The sequence below is a fragment of the Phoca vitulina genome, unplaced genomic scaffold (assembly GCF_004348235.1).
Source record: "Phoca vitulina isolate PV1807 unplaced genomic scaffold, GSC_HSeal_1.0 scaffold2, whole genome shotgun sequence".
Taxonomy (NCBI): Eukaryota; Metazoa; Chordata; class Mammalia; order Carnivora; family Phocidae; genus Phoca; species Phoca vitulina.
In genome coordinates this window covers 93,347,644-93,362,376 of record NW_022589705.1, presented here as the reverse complement: position 1 = coordinate 93,362,376, position 14,733 = coordinate 93,347,644, and the positions used below count along the sequence as shown (strand labels likewise).

At 42.4% G+C, this 14,733-nt stretch overlaps 1 protein-coding gene and 1 non-coding gene across 2 annotated transcripts in view; one reads left to right on the top strand and one right to left on the bottom strand.

Annotated features, from left to right (window-relative positions):
- PEX14 (peroxisomal biogenesis factor 14) overlaps positions 1-14,733 on the top strand; it is a 135,248-nt gene that overhangs the window by 62,846 nt on the left and 57,669 nt on the right. The window lies entirely within an intron of this gene.
- LOC116627150 lies at positions 9,202-9,303 on the bottom strand. Its single transcript, XR_004298437.1, has one exon. It is a non-coding gene; the product is annotated as a small nucleolar RNA U13 (small nucleolar RNA).

Here is a 14,733-nt window from a genome sequence, read left to right as displayed (position 1 = left end):
TCTGTAGTAAGACGGTGGTCTTTAAATTTTGTGTAGATTTTCAGTTTGTTAAATGATCGCAAAGGCTTTCATTCATAAAGTTGAAGTTTACCTTATCATGGCATTTCAGGGGAAGAAATCATGACCCTCTGTGATAAATTAAATATCACAACCACACAAATGTCATCTTGTCAGTGAAATCTAAAAGTGCAGACGAACGGGACTCTCGTCCACTCTGTTTTTGGCTTCAAGCTGGATCTGTACTCTCAGCTGACAAGAAAAATATTTTACCACTGACAGGGGTAAACCTATGAAGCTAAAGAACAAAGCCATACCCTCTCCTGCTTTGCGAGTCACAAACAGAATTGTCAATTAAATTATTCTAATTGCAAAATTTGGGGTCTTGGCCGAAAGAACACAGGTTGAGTTTGAAGAAGAGGCTGTTAGAAAAATCGGTTTAACTTACAAACGGAGCTAATTTGTACAGAATGTAATTGAAAGAGAATAAATACGGAGATTCATGATGACCTCTTTTGAGTCCAATTCTGATATTTACTTACATTTTTTTTAGTCAGAGCCTCTCCGTGAAGCAGTACTGAAAAGAGCAGACTAAGTACTAAAATAGAACAGAAAATAGTGCCGTTGTGTGCAAGACCTGAATACCTGATCTTGAAAGGTTTTTACCATTCATTCATGCATTCATCCAGCAAGTATTTATTGAGCATATTTTTTTACAAGGCACTGTGCTGGCCCTAGGACCAAGAATATCAGGGCTAATAAAATGCAGCATTCTGGGCCGGGGGAGGGGGGTACAGAAATGCGAAATGTGCAGAATTGTCGCAGTTAAGCAAAGGTGCTCTGATAGAGGGTATTGGGAGGGTGGAGGCAGGAGGGTGGGGAGGTTTGCTTCGGGAGGGTTACTGAAACCAGGATGCAAAGAACAAGAGTGTTGGCCGAGCAACAGCCATCTCAAAGACTCAAGGCAGAAAACGAGCCTGATTTGATCCAAGAACCCATAGTAGTCATGAGTGAAAAGGAGAGTGACATCTTACCAGCTTCCATCTAGAGATGCCGTTGAAAATAAAAGTTCCGTTGGCGTTTCATATCCCTCAGTCTGTAATTTTTCATATCATCAGTGACCAAGTTCATCCCTGTTCGCCAGGCATTTCTAGTGTGAGGTCTGCTGAACCACTATGCTAAGTGTGCGAAGTGGGGACACAAAGGGCCCGTGCCATTGGAGAACTTGGTGCTGAGACCGTAGACACTACTAGTGATACAGATACTGTGACTCATAAGCAAGCCCAAGGTGATCTGATACGGACCGTATGATCGCCACTAGCCTGTGTGGATTGCTTTACATTTAAAAAAGCGTTCTCACATATTTACTCATTTAATCTTCATGGTGACCCGAATTAGTTCCTCAAAAAAAGTGCATGTGAGCATGAGGGCTTTGGGCAGCCCACTGAGTCTGAGGAACAGGTGTCTGTCATCACTGAGCCGTTGAATTTCAATGCACCGTCTGCTTGTGCGGACTGGGGCGCTCTCCTTAAAGAGTCCCGTTACTGGAAATGAAATCCGGAGTGACCACAGAGGTTATTTATTTCATGCATGCCTTTTCACATACATTCCTATGATCAGGAATAGAAGATGAAGGTAATTTTAGTTTTATTTAGTCGTGGAGATTTTCTTGCTGCCTTCTGTGAGGGCTCTTGCCCAGAGAGCTCATTCTTGTGTTCGAGGAGAGGAAGGTTCGGGTTTGAGAGGATGGCTGTGTTCGTAAATGCCGTTGACTTTGTTGTTCTGTGTGGAGGCTTTTATCAGGACAATAAAGGGTAAATAGGGTGATCTCTGCTCCACTGGAGAGGTCGAATGGTTACATTACACAATCTTCTAGAGCATCTTGCAGCAAATACATGGGTTATATTAAAAATTGCAATCATATCATTTTTTATAGTAAATTGCTGACCTTATGCAGTAGAATCAGCTTTATTGAATTTCGCCAAAAATGCGTTTATAATTCTGCCATACACACATGATATTCATGTCCTTGCTGTCCATGTGGAAATGTCCCTTTTTATGATGTTAAACAAATTAAATCGACTTTCTCCTGAGCTGCTGTGCCTCACCTTTAAGATCCACTCTCAGGAGTTGAACCTCCACGGAGCAGAGCTCACCTCCATCAGCTCAGATGTCATTGCATTACACAGAACACTGGAGTCTGGTGCCCTAGGAAGCCTTGCCCCAGCGACACAGATCTGGCTTTGAGATTATTTTGAGGTGGTTCCAGGGCCGTTATTGTATATCGCGTGTACAGCTGAACGCTAACAAGGCCTTACCATAATTACTCTGTTTGTTTTGAGGAAATGGTAGGTATTTGTTTAAAAGCATTTCATGATGAACTGAGAGTAGTACACACAGTATGGTTTGTTCTCAGCTTTTCGCTGGTGAATATTCATCGCAAAAGTTTAATCTTAGATCAGTTCTTTTAATTCTCTGTAGCTCTGCTCCCTTTCCACCCAGGGATGGATCCGGGATGGAAACTAGTTTTCATATCAGTCTAACAACAAACACAGTCAGGAAGTTATAATGCATATTTAGGTGAAACAAGCGTTTTTAAATTATCTGCTTCTTAGAATCATTGTTCTGAGTTTGTTTCTCCTTTATGTGGACTGGTAGGTATATGTCTATTATATATGTGTTTGTATGAATTGCTAGTTCCCAGTTTTATACACAGAGACAGTATAATACAGTGGGAAAATCCATCCATCCATTCTCTAATTTATTAAATGCCCATTTCCTCTGTGGCCAACGTTTGTGCTAAGCACTGAAAATATAAAAATAAGATTTAATATTAGTGGTCTAGTGAAGTTCCATGATATGTAAACAGGTGTCGTATGGGTGATAACACATTACAGGGGCTATAATAGGTGTATGTATAGGGGCCCAGGGGAGGGGGTGATCAGTTCTGTGGTGGGGGAGGAGGATTAGAGTGGAAGGGTTAGAAAAGGCGTCATTATAGGGGAGTTACCCCTATAGATGTTCCCAAGAGGATTCGTTGTCTTTAGGGTTTGGGGAGCGGTGCTGACTTTAATCTATGCAGGGATGGGATGGGAACATTGTCTCTGAGACCAGGAATGGCCTGGAGGTTCAGGAAACAGGCTGGAAAGTTGGAGAGGTAGGCAGGGGTCAGACTTCACGTGTGTTAACTCAAGGGTTTGGGTTTTATTATGTGGACAGTGGGGAAGCTATGAAGAGTTTTATGTCGAATCATATATCCTGTTTGTGTTTGAGAAAGCTCTTTCTGAAGGCAGGGTGGGCAGCTGGGAGTTCACTGAGTAATTCAGGTGAGAAATGATGGATGAACGAGGGCGGTTGTTGTGGGGTTGGAGAGGATGGATTAGGGACGGTGTGGAAGTAGAGTCTGCAGGAGTTGGTGGCTGAGTGATGCAAGGAGTGAAGGCGAGAGAGGTGTCTGTGCTCACTGTCAAGGTTTTTGGCCTGGGGACCTGGATGGAGGAGAACGGATAGAGTGGAGAGAGTGCGGGGCTGGGAGTCAGACAACATGGGGTCCAGAGGAGGCCCCCGTGTGATTAGTGCTCACACTGCAGCTGCACCACAGTGTGTCACCATCAGACACCAGTGGCGTGGTGTGGGTCTCCTGGCTTTCATGTTGCTTCCACGGGTGACTGTCAGGCGTGCTCTCTGTGCGGAGAGACATGGGTGAGTGGTTTCACTGGAATTTGAAGCTCTCTGAAGACAGAGAAGATGGCATTTGTAAAGCAAGTGGTATTTTATCTGGAAATGGTTTCTCTGTGAGAAGGTGATCACTGCTTCCTGGTGAAGCCTGCCTCTCCTTTCCAAGAAGAGGGTTCCACGGAAATGGACCAGGATCATGCTGAGTTGCCACTGGAAACACTTCTTCCAGAAAGCTCCTCTCTCCCCCTGCCATCTGCCCTGAGTTTGACCGTTTATTTTATTTATTTATTTGGTCCATTTATGTTTGTATGTATTTCCACTGATCCACTCCTTACGGCCAGTAGGCTCTGCTGATGTGGTCTCCATGGGTGTCAGGGCCTCCCTGCACAGTGTACGACCTGATGGTTACAGCGACCTGACCCTGCATGTGCCTTGGTTTTCTGGTAGCAGATGGCCTTCTCAGTACCTTAACTCTTGTGAATCGATGAGTCAGAGGGGTAGAAAGTGTGTGGTGCTAAAGCAGAAAGCCTAAGGCAGCAGCTCCAGCAGGAGTGAGAGTGAAAGAGACCTAGTTAGTGTTGTTAGTGATGGATGACTCCCTGGGAGGTCGCAGAGCTCAGGGCAGGTCCCCTGGAGGAGGGAAGGGGAAGAGCATTTCACTTCCTCAGACTCCTCCTCTGGTGCTGGTCCAGCTCCACCCCAGGCCCAGACACTCAGCCTCGGACTGCCCTGCAGCTCCGTCCGGACCCATTCCTGGGGCAGAATGCACTTGTTTTGGTGGTGGATTATGATCTGCAGTTTTAGAAAGCATATAGGTTGCACACCTTTTAAAAAAAAGTATATGTGAAAGCAAGTTTCTTCCCTGTAGGCATCTTGCTCGGTTGGCTTTTGTCCAGCCTTTTCATGGAAAACAGCCTCCTTATTTGATTTGGGGCTGCTTTAAAGCTGGACATCTCCAGAAATCACTCCTCTGGTCCCCTCATTAGAGTCACCCACAGGACGGCTCCCTGCCCCCCCACCCCCCAGCCCTTTCTGGTCTCTCACTGACCATTTCTGTCTGGGATGGTCACCGCTGTAGTCCACTTTGGTGACTTTTGCCTCTTCCTTCTGCCTTTTTTTAGATTAAGATTTTTAAACGTTATATTAAAAAGAGATTGTTAATTAATGGTTTGGATGTGCGGTATTGCTTTCCATTTACCTCTGGTAACTTTTCAAGACATTGACCTAAAGAGCCTTTCTCCTTCCTCCCTCCCTGTGTACATGGTGGGGCGGGGGGGGGGGGGGGAGAAGGGAGGATGGGGAAAATTATGGAGAAAAACATGTTAAAGATGACTTCCAGTGTAAAACGAGAGGGAAAAATCAATGTTTGAGGAAACCCAAAAAAAGCACCTCTCATTATAGTAATTAAATGGCAGCATTTAACCTATCAGAATGTTCTGCATGCGTGAGAGACAAGCTGAGGAGCTGTGGGTTTGAAATTACAGCTCTAATCCTCAGGGAAGAGAATAGTTAAATAATTTGTTTTTGAGGTGCGGGAGCAGAGCCGGGGAGGTTGTGAGTGTGCCTGTGCGTGTGCGCGTGTGTGCCCCCGTGAGGGTGAGGGGCCGCGCTGCCTGTGTTTGCAGAGAGTACCCTGGAGGTCGGTATTTATCAGCACCTGTGTGCTGTCAAGAAGAACACAAGCTGCTGTTGCCCGTTCGTTAGGTTTCCAGAAGAGTCCGGGTCTCACCTGTGGCCAGGCGTTGCATCATAACCGTAGGGCTTGCTTCACTCTGGCCCCTCTGGGACACACAGGAATAGACTGGAGAGGAGGCCGGGTGACACAGACAGAGAAAGAGAGACACAGGAATTAGGGAAGGAAGAAAGCGGAATAATTTTAAAGAATGTGCATGGCACAGACTCTCAGGACAAAGCATTCCGACTTACAGGGCTGGCGCTCACAGGCCAGGCTGGACACCCCACAGAGCACGGGGCAAAAGGGAGAGGGGCCACCTTCTCAGTACGGCCTCCTCCCGTGCCGCCGTGCAGCGTTGGGAATTCTGTGAACGACGGGGATTGGCCGTGTGTCCTGTCTGCCCCGTCAGTGCATGACCTTTGTCTCTCTGTGCCCCTGGCTGGAGTTTGTGACATTGGTAATGCTCTGGCCCTCCGGAAGCTGCTCCGTTTCTCCCTAGATACTCCCGGAGCTTGGCAGCTACAGTCTGGATTCCACAGGATAGGCTGACACATGGCAAAGGGGAGCCGTGCACATCTGTCCCTGTGCCCCTCATTAGGGGATGAGCTCTTCAGTGACTTGGGGTGGGGGTGCTGGTACACCGTGTTCCTTTTAGGCTCACAGTCCCCGCCGGTCTCTATGAGAGCATGAAGGGTTTCTATTAGACTAATAAGGAGCCCTGGGGACACTGGTTACAGTGTGATAATCGTCCCCTTGGAGGACCTGAGGCAGTCTGTGTGCGCTGACCTCATCCTGGGGGAGAGCTGATGAAACCCGGGCTGCCGCGGTGCCTGCCGTGGACGGGGAGGGGACAAGGTTGCCGGGTGTTTCTTCTCCTGCTTCATTATTATCAGTCTTGCTTGTCTTTGGGGCATTTCATCAAAACTTCAGTTTTGCTTAAGAACTTTCAAGAGCTGATGAACCTAATGGAAAATTTTCTGTAGTAACTCAGTACAGCCACTCACTTCACAAATACCAGCTAATTAATCCTCAGAGCACCCTGGGGACAATGGAGGAGTTCATAAGGGCAGTGACATTTTTTAATTTCCATTTTATAGACTGAGAGACTGAGGCACCTGGAAGAATCTGTGACTTGGGTCCGAGGGGGGCCACAGATCTAGAAGCTGAGATTAGAGCTCCCTGCCTTTTGGCTTCTGTTGGAACTGTTGGGTCCCACCTTAGAGGCATTTAGAAAATCACCTGGTTTTTCTTCTCCTCCGATACTTCCCCCTGATTCCCACTTGATGCTATGTCTGGGACCTAAGTTCGTGTTCATAAATACAGATCCCTGTCATCAGTTGTAATTGCTGCCTGGTATTCTGCTGAGAGCCTATACCGTCGTTTCTTTTAGCCAGTCCCCTAGATGGACATCTAGATTATTTCTGTTTGTTACCATTATTTCAGATCTTTTTTAATATCCTTGAGAAATAGGCATTTTCTTCCTTTTGTGATTACCTTTTTAGAGTAAAAACCTTAGAGTGGAACTCCAGGTTAGGGAAATGGGCCTGTTTTTGTCTCCTTGTGCATTGCCGGGCTGCGCTTTGACAGCCTGTGCTGGCTCCCACATCAGCAGCTGCCATTGGGGCACTTGAGCCCGGGCGTGAGCTCCATGTCGTCAGGTGTGTCGTCTTCTCCGTGTCTTCTTTTGGTCAAGCCTAGAAGCCGCCACCCAGACACACCCACACCTCAACAGCAAAGAAACATTCACCTACTCCTTTTCTTTTATGGATTTAGTTTTCTTGTATGGAATTGGATTTGTTTTTAGTAGAGTAACAGGGGATATAACTTTTTTTTCCTAGTGACCAACTCGATTGTTCCAGCACCATTTTTCAAATGATTTCTTTTCCCCGCTTACGTCACATGCCACCGTTATCATATATGAAACTCTTAAATATGCTGATGTGTGATCAAGGACATTCTGTTCTTGTTCTTGGATATATGTATTGCTTGTTGTATCTTGATTGTAGATTTGTTACATTTTTTTTATCCGTGTAGCGTAAGTTGTACTCTTCCTTTGTCCTTTTAAAGAATATTCCTGGCTTTTCCGGCCCTTGTGTACTTTTTTTTTTTTTTTAAGATTTTATTTATTTATTTGACAGAGAGCACAAGCAGGGGGAGTGGCAGGCAGAGGGAAGGGGAGAAGCAGGCTCCCCGCTGAGCAGAGAGGCCGATGTGGGGCTCGATCCCAGGACCCTGGGATCATGACCTGAGCTGAAGGCAGACGCTTAACCGACCGAGCCACCCAGGCGCGCTGTGGCCCTGTGTACTTCTAAGCTCATGTCAGAATCACCGTATCACGTTTCCTCCTCTCCTCCTTGGTCCCACCCCTCCCCTTCCCATGCCAATCAAAAATTAAATCCTTTTGGAATTTGGATTATTACATCCAACGTAGAAATGGCTTTGGAGAGAATTGGCACCTTTGCGATACGCGGTTTTCCACTCATGAATGTGGTGTTATCTTTCAAGTAAAGTACGTTCCTCACTGATGAAGTTTGACACTGTTCTTGCATTTACACTTATAGGTCCTTTATTTTTATTATATTTTCTAATCTTTGCCGATATTTAGGAAAGCTGTAGATTTTTATGTTTTAAAAATTATCTTACTGTATTCTTTTTAATAGTCCTAATTGTTCTTATTGGTTTTCTTAGTAATACATTATGTGAAAATAACATTTTCCCTTTCCAGTGTTCTATGACTTTGTTATTATTTTGGCTGGGCCTTCCAGAACAGGATTAATTAAATACATATGCTCCAGGAAGTAAAATGCTTCTCTTCAAAGCATCAGTTTAGAAATGAAGGGCATAGGAATATGAAAGAAATAATAATGATCCCTAACTTTTTACCTATGTTGGCCAATATGTATTCTTGGGCCAAAAACGTTTGACACAGCTTCTGTGTCATCAGGCTCAGCCCGAGACAGATTATGGCAATGGATGGAACATGGAGTCCTTTTATTAACGTGGGCCTGGGTAGCCGCCGGGTAGGGCACTTGGGCTGCCATTGTCACCAGATTCTGGTCCCTCTGTGCATTGTCACCGGATGGTAAGATTCAAACTCTGCTTTTAGCTGTCTCTTCCTTGCATGGAAACTTTGGGTATTTCGTCATTTTTTTTTTTTTTTGAAGATTTATTCATTGAGAGAGAGAGTACGCACGCCTGTGTGGGCTCATCTGTGGGAGGGGCAGACGGAGAGGGAGAGAGAGAATCCTAAGCAGACTCCCCACTGAGTGCCAAGCCCGACTTGGGGTTTGATCTCACAACCCCGAGATCACGACCTGAGTGGAAACCAAGAGTCAGAGGCCCAATCAACTTCGCCACCCAAGTGCCTCTGTAGTTGTTCATTTCTTATAGGATCAAATCCTGTCTCTGTATACTCTTTCCAACCTGGGGTGTTCTTTCTTTTTTTTTTTTTGCCATCTTTTTATTTTGAATAATTTCAAAACTATTGAAGAATTGAATGGTGCACTGAACAGATACCTTTTATCCAGTTTCTCAGTTGTTAACATTTTGCCACATTTGCTTTCTCTCTCTCTCTCTCTCTCTCTCTTTCTACACACATACTTTTTTTTCTGTTTTAAAAGTAAGTTGCAGGGGCACCTGGGTGGCTCAGATGGTTAAGCGTCTGCCTTCAGCTCCGGTCATGATCTCCAGGTCCTGGGATCGAGCCCTGCGTCGGGCTCCCTGCTCAGCGAGCGGGGAGCCTGCTTCTCCTTCTCCCTCTGCCGCTCCCCCTGCTTGCGCTCTGTCTCTCTTTCTCTCTCTCAAATGAATAAATAAAAAATTTTATTTCTTTTATTATTGTTTTTTTTTCATGTCAGACGGGTAATGTGCCGAGGTTGTAACAAGGTTTGAGGGAGGCACGTCACACAACAGCGTGAACACCCGATCATCACGCTTATGAACTACAAAAGGATCTAAAAAAATCTTTAAAAAAAAAAAAAGTAAGTTGCAGATACCATGACACTTCAACCCCAGTTACACCAGTATGTCTCCTAAAATAGGGCATTCTCTCACATAACCACACCTAAGAGATTAACACTAATTCCAGAAAATCATCTCACGCGTAGTCCATACTTAAATTTTCCCAGTCCCCAAATTTATTCTGTACCCTGTAATCAGGGGCTCATGCGGGGCATTTTACTGCTGTGTCTCTTCATCAGGAAGAGACATCTTGCCTTTTCTTGTTTTACTTGTCATTGACTATTTTGAAAAGGTCAGTCAGGTCAATTTTATAGAATATCATACATACCAGATTTGTCTCATTGTTTCCCCTTGATAAGATTGAAATTAAACATTTTTGGCAAGGATACTCGATAAGCAATATCATGTCCTTATTATTGCATCACATCAGAAGGTGAGAAATGTTGGATTCTTCCTAATGGTGGTGTTAAGTTGATCACTTGGTTCGTCAGGTAGCTACCAGATTTCTCCACTGTAAAATTCTCCTTTGTAACGAATAAGTCATCTGAGAAGTGCTTCTTTGAGAGCATGTTCTCTTATTGCTCAACAACCTTTCATTCAGTGGTTTTAGCGACCATTGGAGATCCTTGCTCGAATCAGCTGTTTCTTTGGGATTTTAAAAATAGCGATTTCCTAATTTTATTATTTTATATACATTTATTGCCTAGTATTTTTCTATAAAAAAGAACTTTCTCACCTTCCCTCTTCTGTCTCTCTCTCTTGCTCTCTCTTTTGAGTATCACCATATACTCTTTAGTTCGGAATAGTCCATTATTACCATATTTCATTTTAATGCTCACATTGTTCCAAGTTAGATGAGTGGGCACCTGTTCAGGTTAGCTCCTGGGTCCCTTGCTTTTTGGCACAAATGTCTCAGGTGTACCTTTTACTGTCTGTGACTTAAGCCAGGCATTAGACATTTTCCTCAAGTGTTGTTTAGTAGGAATGTTACTTAGAAGCTGGGATCTGGACACTCGTTTTACACACAGTCTGTCTCTCTCTCTCTCTCTCTCTCTCTCTCTCTCTCTCACACACACACACACACACACACGGTTTTATTTGTTTTTATTCACATGATACATATGTATATACATATACACACAGTTCAAACTGAATATTACAGGATTTTCCTTTCATCTCTTACTTTGCATTTATATCTTTTCTTACAGTGAAAAACTGGATTCTTAAGAAGTTTGCTATGGTTATCATTTATTGTTTCTCATATAGAAAAATGGTTTTTAAGTTAGTTTGTAACTTATTATCGTCAACATTTCTCTTCCTGAGGAGCTTAAGAAAGCTTGAGCTATCTTTCCAGTTCTCTGTCCTTAGATCAAGTTAGAAGTTTTCAAAGTTTTAGGTCTGTAGAGCCCTGGGGCCCCCCAAAACCCTTTCAGGGAGTCAGGTCAAAATGATCTTCATAGCCAGCAGTGAAACATTATTTACCTCCCTCACTGGGTCGGCTTCTGCGGTGACAGTGCAGGAGCAGTGCTGGGTAAACTGCTGGCTTCTCGCGGTAGTTTTTACTGCTATGCACTTGCGGTTTAAAAAAAAAAAGCCATTTCATTGAAGACTGTCCTTGATGAAAGAGTAAAAATGATTAATTTTATTAAATCTTGCCACTTGAGTATGCATCTTTGTAATATTCATGTGACGAAATAGGAAATAGGCATAGAGTACTTCTGCCAATGCAGCAGAGTGGTTGCCTGAGGAGAAGTTCTTGTGTGATCGTTTGAGTTATGAGCTGAAGTAGCTGCTTTTTTTCTTGGATATCACTTTTACTTGAGGGAATGACAGAGAAACTGTGATAAAGTCAGACTTCAGTATTTGGAAGACATTTTCTCAAAAAAAGAATAAAGTGAGCCTGTTGTTTTGTGGAAAACATACTGACAGTATTTGTTGTCAGTAATAAAAGTTGAACTTTCAAATGAAATTAGAATTTTGGAAAAACATGTATCCACGACCGTGAACTAGGCAGTTTCCCCATAGTTAATGAATTCTGAGGAGATCATGGTGATCTAATGAGTGTGCTGTTTTGATAGTGTATAAAAAGTATGTCAATGTTTGGAAGCTCTGCATACCTTAGTGAACCAGTATTTCCTAAATGATCAATGCATGATTTTATAAAATTACACATGAGTAAAATGTCCATTCAAAGTGCAAGAGAGACCAATGAATTTTAATGGAACAGGATATGAGAGTTTATTGATAGGATTTCACATTGCAGCGAATCCTTAAGAAACTGCCACTTGTGGAGTTTTTGGTGTAGTATCACAGAAGAATATCCACAGTTATCTGAGAAAGCTATTAAAAGACTCCTCTCAGGGCACCTGGGTGGCTCAGTAGGTTAATTCTCTGCCTTTGGCTCAGGTCATGATCTCGGGGTCCTGGGATCGAGCCCTGTATCGGGCTCCCTGCTCAGCGGGGAGTCTGCTTCTCCCTCTCCCCATGCTTCTGCCCCTGACCCGTGCTCACGCTCTCTCTCTCTCAAATAAAAAATAAAATCTTTAAAAAAAAATAAGAGACTCCTCTCTTTTTGCAATATATATTTGTACTAGTCTGTATTTTCATTTGCTTTAACCAACTCAACATAGCACAACAGATGGAATACAGAAGCAGATATGAGAATCCAGTTGTCTTCTATTAAGCCAGACATAAAAGATTTGCAGAAAAGTTAACTTGTGCTATCCTTCTCACTAATTATTTTTTGTTCTGGAAACTAGTTATTTCTTTTTTTAAAGATGATTTATTTGAGAGAGAGAGCGCGATTGTGCGTGCAAGTTGGGGGAGGGGCAGAGGGAGAAAATCTTCAAGCAGACTCCCCGCTGAGCATGGAGCCTCACACAGGGCTCAGTCTCATGACCCATGAGATCATGACCTGAGCCGAAAGCAAGACTTGGACTGACTGAGCCATCCAGGAGCCCCTAGTTAGGTTCTTTTTTTTTAAATAAAAATGTTATTCATATTAACATATAATAAGTTTATTGCTATTATTTTTAAATGAATTATTTTTAAATTTCTCAGTTTTGATATCTTTTTAAAGATTTTTTATTTTTAAATAAAAATATTTTATTTTTATTTAAACTCACAGCCCCAAGATCAAGAGTCGCATGCTCTTCTGATTGAGCCAGCCAGGCGCCCCTTTTGATTTTTTAATTGAAGAATAATTGACATACAATATTGTATTAGTTTCAGGTGTACAAAATAGTGACTCAGTATTTATATACATTATGAAATGGTGCCAGGATAAGGCTGGTTACCATCTGTCACCATACAAAGTTGTTATAGTATTATTCACTATATTCCCTATGCTGTACATTATATCCCTGTGTCTTATTTATTTTATAACTAGAAGGTTGTACATCTTAATACCCTTCACTGATTTTGTTCATCTCCCCCCCTTCTCTCTAGCTGCCATCAGTTCTCTGTCTCTGTGAGTCTTGCTTTATTTTTTAGATTCCACGTATAAGTGAAATCATACAGTATTTGTCTTTGTCTGATTTATTTCACTTAGCCTAACATCCTCTAGGTTCATCCATGTTATCGTAAATGGCAAGATTTCATTCATTTTTTTTAATGGCTGAGTAATATTCTATTGTTTATATATCAGATTTTCTTTATCCATTCATCTATTGGTAGACACTTAGCTTGCTTCAGATCTTGGCTATTGTAGATAATGCTGTGATGAACGTAGGAGTGTATGTATCTTTTTGAATTAGAGTTTTCATTTTCTTCGGAAAACCACCTAGAAGTGGAATTGCTAGATTGTAGGATAGCTTATTTTTAATGTTTTGAGGAATCTTTATACTGTTTTCCATAGTGGTTGCGCCAATATACATTCCCACCAACAGTGCAGGAAGGTTCCATTTTCTCTGTATCTTTGCCAACACTAGTTCTTTCCTTCTGACAGGTGTGAGGTGATATTTCATTGTGGTTTTGATTTGCATTTCCCTGATGGTTAGTGATGTTGAGCATCTTTTTTATGGGCCCGTTGGCCATCTGTATGTTTTGTTTGGAAAAACCTCTATTTTTAGGTCATCTGCCCATTTTTTAATTGGATTGTTTGTTTTTTTGATATTGAGTTAATATAAATTCTTTATATGTTTTAGATGTTAACCACTTATTGGATATATCATCTGCAAATATCTTCTCCCATTCAGTAGGTTTTCTTTTTGTTTCCTTGATGGTTTCCTTTGTTGTGTAAAATCTTTTTAGTTTGATGTAGTGCCATTTATTTCTGCTTTTATTGTCTTTCTCTGAAGAGACGGATCTAGAAGAATATCACTAAGACCAGTGTCAAAAAACTTACTGCCTATTTTCTTCTGGGAGCTTTATGGTTTCAGATCTTAATTTAAGTCTTTTTTTTTTTTAAAGATTTTATTTATTTGACAGAGAGAGACACAGCGAGAGAGGGAACACAAGCAGGAGGAGTGGGAGAGGGAGAAGCAGGCTTCCCACCAAGCAGGAGCCCAATGCGGGGCTCGATCCCAGGACTCTGGGATCATGACCTGAGCTGAAGGCAGACGCTTAACGACTGAGCCACCCAGGCACCCTTAATTTAAGTCTTTAATCCGTATTGAATTTATTTTTGTATATGGTGTAAGAAAGTGGTCCAGTTTCATCTTTTTACATGTAGCTGTCCAGTTTTCTCGGTACCATTTATTGAAGAGACTACCTTTTCCTGATTGTATATTCTTGTCTTCTGTATTGTAGATTAATTGGCCATATATGGTGGGCTTATTTCTGGGATCATTGTTCTGTTCCATTGATCTTTGTGTCTGTTTTTGTGCCAGTCCCATACTGTTTTGATTATTGTAGCTTTGTAGTATAGTTTGAAATCTAGGAGAATGATATATCCTCCAGCTTGTTCTTTCTAAAGATTGCTTTAGCTGTTCAGGGCCTTTTGTGGTTCCATACATATTTTAGCATTATTTGTTTTAGTTCTGTGAAAAATCCTACTGGTGTTTTGATAGGGATTGCTTTCTGTAGATTGTTTTGAGTACTATGGACATTTTAACAATATTCTTTTTTTAAAAAAGATTATTTATTTATTTATTTGAGAGAGAGAGAAAAAGAACACAAGTGGGGTGGGGTGAGGGGCAGAGGGAGAGGGAGAAGCAGATTCCCTGCTGAGCATGGAGCCCAATGCAGGGCTCAATCCCAGGATCCTGAGATCATGACCTGTGCCGAAGGCAGATGTTTAAGTGACAGAGCCACCCAGGTGCCCCTTAACAATATTAATTCTTAATTCTTCCAGTCCATGAACATGGTGTATCTTTCTATTTATTTGTCTTGTCTTCAGTTTCTTTCATCAATGTCATAATTTTCAGAGTATGGGTCTTTTACCTTCTTGGTTTAATGTATTCCTTGATGTTTTATTCTTTTGG